This window comes from Ovis canadensis, chromosome 21, assembly GCF_042477335.2.
Source record: "Ovis canadensis isolate MfBH-ARS-UI-01 breed Bighorn chromosome 21, ARS-UI_OviCan_v2, whole genome shotgun sequence".
Classification (NCBI taxonomy): Eukaryota; Metazoa; Chordata; class Mammalia; order Artiodactyla; family Bovidae; genus Ovis; species Ovis canadensis.
The window spans coordinates 42,386,199-42,392,198 of NC_091265.1; the positions used below are offsets into that span (position 1 = coordinate 42,386,199).

Consider the following 6,000-nt stretch of genomic DNA (forward strand, 5'->3'; position numbering starts at 1 on the left):
ACAATACTGTATTGGTTTTGCCATACATTGACATGAATCCACCATGGCTGTACATGCGTTCCCAAACATGAACCCCCCCCCCCACCTCCCTCCCCATAATATCTCTCTGGATCATCCCTGTGTACCAGCCCCAAGAATCCTGTACCCTGCATTGGACATAGAGTGGCGATTCGTTTCTTACATGGTAGTATGCGTGTTTCAATGCCATTCTCCCAAACCATCCCACCCTCTCCCTCTCCCTCAGAGTCCAAATGTCCACTCTACACATCTGTGTCTCTTTTGCTGTCTCACCTACAGGGTCATCATTGCCATCTTTCTAAATTGCATATATATGTGTTAGTATACTGTATTGGTGTTTTTCTTTCTAGCTTACTTCACTCTGTATAATCGGCTCCAGTTTCATCCACCTCATTAGAACTGATTCAAATGGATTCTTTTTCATGGCTGAGTAATACTCCACTGTGTATATGTACCATAGCTTTCTTATCTATTCATCTGCTGATGGACATCTAGGTTGTTTGCATGTCCTGGCTATTATAAACAGTGCTGTGATGAATATTGGGGTACATGTATCTCTTTCAATTCTGGTTTCCTTGGTGTGTATACCCAGCAGTGGGATTGCTGGGTCATAAGGCAGTTATATTTGCAATTTTTAAAGGGATCTCCACACTGTTCTCCATAGTGGCTGTACTAATTTGCATTCCCACCAACAGTGTAGGAGGGTTCCCTTTTCTCCACACCCTCTCCAGCATTTATTGCTTGCAGACTTTTGGATCGCAGACATTCTGACTGGTGTGGAGTGGTACATCATTGTGGTTTTGATTTGCATTTCTCTGATAATGAGTGATGTTGAGCATCTTTTCATGTGTTTGTTAGCCATCCGTATGTCTTCTTCGGAGAAATGTCTATTTAGTTCTTTGGCCCATTTTTTGATTGGGTCATTTATTTTTTTGGAATTGAGCTGCATAAGTTGCTAGTATATTTTTGAGATTAGTTGTTTGTCAGTTGCTTCATTTGCTATTATTTTCTCCCATTCAGAAGGCTGTCTTTTCACCTTGCTTATATTTTCCTTTGTTGTGCAGAAGCTTTTAATTTTAATTAGATCCCATTAGTTTATTTTTGCTTTTATTTCCAGAATTCTGGAAGGTGGATAATAGAGGATCCTGCTGTGATTTATGTTGGAGAGTGTTTCGCCTATGTTCTCCTCTAGGAGTTTTATAGTTTCTGGTCTTACATTTAGATCTTTAATTCATTTTGAGTTTATTTTTGTGTGCGGTGTTAGAAAGTGATCTAGTTTCATTCTTTTACAAGTGGTTGACCAGTTTTCCCAGCACCACTTGTTAAAGAGATTGTCTTTACTCCGTCGTATACTCTTGCCTCCTTTGTCAAATATATATAGATTTATTTTATTTTATTTTTTTTGTTAATAAAAACATTTATTTTGCATTTTATACAGAACAACCTGAAGTCTGCATCGTGACAGTTACCCAAGGGTTTACAGACAGTATTATCCATCTCAACAGCATGGTTCTGGGGATTAGGGATCCACACAAACACAGGCAGGAATTGCAAGGGAGGAAGGGGGCACAGCAGGAGTGTATTTTTAATCCTTTCTTAAAAAGGCAGTAGAACCTTCTGAGTCACTTGAAACCTGTGCATATGGGGCTTCTAAAACAAACAGTGTACTGTGAGCTCTTGGAGAAGGGACAGGATAAGAACCTTGATAAATAAAGGGATATTGGCTTGTGGCAGGGGATGAGGAGGGAGGTTTACTATTTTTAATGTCCTCAGCCCCAGCACCTGATAGTCAAAGGAGGCCATGTCCAATCTTAAAAATCATTTCCCTGTTCAGAAAGAGGTACTAGTACTCCTGGGATCAGGCCATGAAGATATCATGCTGGTCTTTCCTAAGTCCCTGTTCTATAGCCCATAGCATATTAAAGGGGAAAAAAAAAGGTCAGAGGGTAGTGGTTTGTGTTCCAAGGAAGTAAAAACTTAGTTCACATTAAGCACTGATAAAGCCAAATAACTAGGAAAGACCACATATTAGACAGTGCTGTATATACCTGCTGAAAAGAGGTCTCTAGGAAGGACCAAGACGGGAAGGTCCACAGCAACCTTGGCTTGAGGTGCAGCAGGTATAGAAAATCTGGAAAGAGGTGAGTATTCAAGTAATGGGGAATAGAACACTCCTAGATCTTAATTTTAATAGGATAATTTTAAAAAAGAAAAATAAAAACCAAATATTGGTTGCCAGTCACAAGATATACCATGGCCTTTATGATCATCTGGTAGCTTAACAACAACAACAAAAAGGCCACAGCATCACCAATAGATCTTGCTAGGAAGTGTCTGTGTGCATGGGAGAGGTTAATGGGGCTTAGCACAGCTGACAATCCAACATGATTCCTATGGAAACAGAAGGGGCAGAGTCCTGGTTTGCTGGCCTGTTAAAGGGTGGACAGAGTAAAACCAAAAGCTCTGAAGTGACGGCAAATTCTCTGCACCCAGCTTTGACCTAGGGGAAGAGGAGCCAGGCTCTCACTCTGAAGATGGGGGTGAGGGCAAACCTAGCCCACGCTACATGCGTTAGTCCCGGTCATCCTACAGCTGACGGCAACTCACACCAGGCAGGGGAAGGGGCTGGTCAGGGGAGAAGGGGTTGCTTTTCTTCTTTTAAAAATCTTAATTTATATTTTAACCTCAAACTTATGATCAGTGCCTCAGATACAATTTAATCTTAAGTCTTTAAAAGCCCCGAAACAAAAGTATACTTTTTTTTTAAGGATCCCTCACTCTCTGGTGGATAGTTTCCTCCCCGTCTTCGTTTCACCCTGACTTAGAGTCCACAAACTTCATCAGACCGTCTGTGCTCATGGACTTGGGTCTCTCTAGGGGGAAGCCTAGGGCTCGGCTCCAAATGAGCTGTGCTAATACACCTAGTGCCCGTGATACCCCAAACAGGACTGTGTAGTAATTCATCTCTGTCATGCCGTAGTACTGGAGCAGCACCCCGCTGTGAGCATCTACATTGGGCCACGGATTCTTTGCCTTGCCCTGCTCTAGGAGGATATTGGGCACAATCTTGTACAGCTGAGCAACCAGCTTAAACATGGGGTCCTGAGGCAGGTGTTTCAGAGCAAACTCTCGTTGACAGGTGTATCGCGGATCAGTCTTCCTTAGTACTGCATGGCCATAGCCCGGGACGACCCGTCCTGAGTTGAGTGTGTTCCAGATGTAGTCTCGTAACTTCTCATCTGACACATCCTTGCCAACTTCCTTCTGAAGTTGTGTCAGCCAAACAAGCACTTCCTGATTCGCCAGTCCATGCAGGGGCCCTGCCAGCCCATTCATGGCTGCTGCAAAGGACAAATAGGGGTCTGAAGGGGCACTGCCCACCAAGTGGCTGGTGTGGGCACTTACGTTGCCACCTTCATGGTCACTGTGGATGGTGAGGTACAAGCGCATGAGCTCCGTGAACTGAGCATCAGTATAGCCTAACATGTTGGTGAAATTGTGGGACCAGTCCAGCTTAGGGTCAATGGCCCCAATACTGCTGCCCTCTCGGTACAGATTCCGGTAGATCTTTGCTGCAACACAAGGAAGCTTTGCGATCAGATCCATACAGTCTTCATAAATCAACTCCCAGTACTTGGTTCGGTTGACACCCTCTGAATATGCTCGGGCAAAGGTACTTTCACTGTTGAGAGCTGTAACAGCTGCACTGAGCTGAGACATGGGGTGTAGATTAGTGGGAAAGTTGTCCAGCATGGTGACCACATGGGAAGGCAGAGCTGCCCTCTTTGCCCACTCCTGTGAGAGCCAAGATACCTGTTCCTCTGCTGGGATTTGTCCAGTTACCAGCAGCCAAAATAAGCCCTCTGGCAAGGGTTCTTCACCCCCCTTAGCCTTTGGCAGCAGTTTCTGGCATTCAGGGATGCTATAGCCTCTAAAACGGATGCCCTCATCAGGATCAAGAACTGATGTTTCATATACCAATCCCTTCATGCCTCGCATGCCACCATACATCATGTCCACAGTGATCTGGCCCACCACCGTCTTGCCATGTTGCTGCCTGAAGGCCTTCACTCTGGTCTGCTCCTTAGGTATCAGATCAGCCAATATGTCTTTCAAATTCGTGGAAGAAGCACTGGCATGCCGGGCAGCAAGAACAAGACAGGATGCATTCTTAGTTCCGAATAGCCGGGCGGCCGCAGTGAGTAAAGCCATGGCGGGCGAACTCGGGGATCTGCCAGGGAGGGAAGAAGGGAAGAGAGCTGCGGCAGGAACTAGAGGCGCCGCCGCTGCACCAGAGGCCGCGCGGACAAGGGGAACCAATATATATAGATTTAAAAAGAGATTCTCAAACAGATGCATGATTCCTCCAAATTGTAAAAACCATCTGATTCAGTTATTTTATTTTACACATGAGGAAAATAAGGAAAATGAGAAAATCATTTGTCAAGTGCACTGGGCAAGTAAGTTGGAACAACAGGAATACTGATCTGCTTTCTGGTTCTATACTTTCCCCCCTTCCCCCTCCAAATGGCACTTCTTAAAAATAGTAAGAACAGAGCTGCATTGATTGGCTCCTACTTATCTTTCCATTCTCAGGTCTTCCTTCTCTTTGCCCCAGGTCTATCATGTTGTATATTTTTCATTTTCCTGAATATGCTTGGAGCACCTCTGGGACTCTGTACCTGCAGAAGTGTTATAGGGACCACCCAACACCCCTCTTAACCTGGCATACTTCTCTGTGATCTAAGGTGAGATAACACCTCAGGAAGTGTTCACTGTCCCTTTCCCTCTGCGTTAAGTGCCGTTCTCTTCTTTTTCCCATAGAACCCTTGGCTTTCACATTGTAATGCTTATAACCACTGTGGTTTCTTTTTACTACCCTGGTTCTACTATGCACTGCAAGATCTGTGCGCAGGAAGTGTATTTATCAATTCTCTTCTAAATTACATGTGTACTGTTAATTTCTCTCAACCTCCATTGTCAAGTCTAAAGTCTTAACTAGCCCATCTGTTGTTGTTACCTAGTTAATTCTTGAAAATCCACATATGCCTCCCTCTAATCAATGGTTCCCACAATGCAGATTGATCTTTTAAAAAATGCTGGAGAGGGTGTGGAGAAAAGGGAACCCTCTTACACTGTTGGTGGGAATGCAAACTAGTACAGCCACTATGGAGAACAGTGTGGAGATTCCTTAACAAACTAGAAATAGAACTGCCTTATGACCCAGCAATCCCACAGCTGGGCATACACACCAAGGAAACCAGAATTGAAAGAGATATGTGTACCCCAATGTTCATCGTAGCACTGTTTATAATAGCCAGGACATGGAAGCAACCTAGATGTCCATCAGCAGATGAATGGATAAGGAAGCTATGGTACATATACACAGTGGAGTATTACTCAGCCATGAAAAAGAATCCATTTGAATCAGTTCTAATGAGGTGGATGAAACTGGAGCCGATTATACAGAGTGAAGTAAGCCAGAAAGAAAAACACCAATACAGTATACTAACACATATATATGCAATTTAGAAAGATGGTAATGATAACCCTGTATGCTGCTACTGCTGCTAAGTCACTACAGTCATGCGCGACTGTGCGACCCCATAGACGGCAGCCCACCAGGCTCGTCTGTCCCTGGGATTCTCCAGGCAAGAACACTGGAGTGGGTTGCCATTTCCTTCTCCAATGCAGGAAAGTGAAAAGTGAAAGTGAAGTCGATGCGAGACAGCAAAAGAGACACAGATGTATAGAATAGTCTTTTGGACTCTGTGGGAGAGGGCGAGGGTGGGATGATTTGGGAGAATGGCATTGAAACATGTATAATATCATGTATGAAACGAATCGCCAGTCCAAGTTCAATGCATTATACTGGATGCTTGGGGCTGGTGCACTGAGATGACCCAGAGGGATGGTATGGGGAGGGAGGAGGGAGAGGGGTTCAGGATGGGGAACATGTGTATACCTGTGGTGGATTCATGT

At 44.4% G+C, this 6,000-nt stretch overlaps 1 pseudogene; it reads right to left on the reverse strand.

Moving 5' to 3' along the window:
- Positions 1-1,400: 1,400 nt before the first annotated feature.
- On the reverse strand, positions 1,401-4,329 carry LOC138427178 (citrate synthase, mitochondrial pseudogene; annotated as a pseudogene).
- Between the last annotated feature and the right edge of the window lie 1,671 nt (positions 4,330-6,000).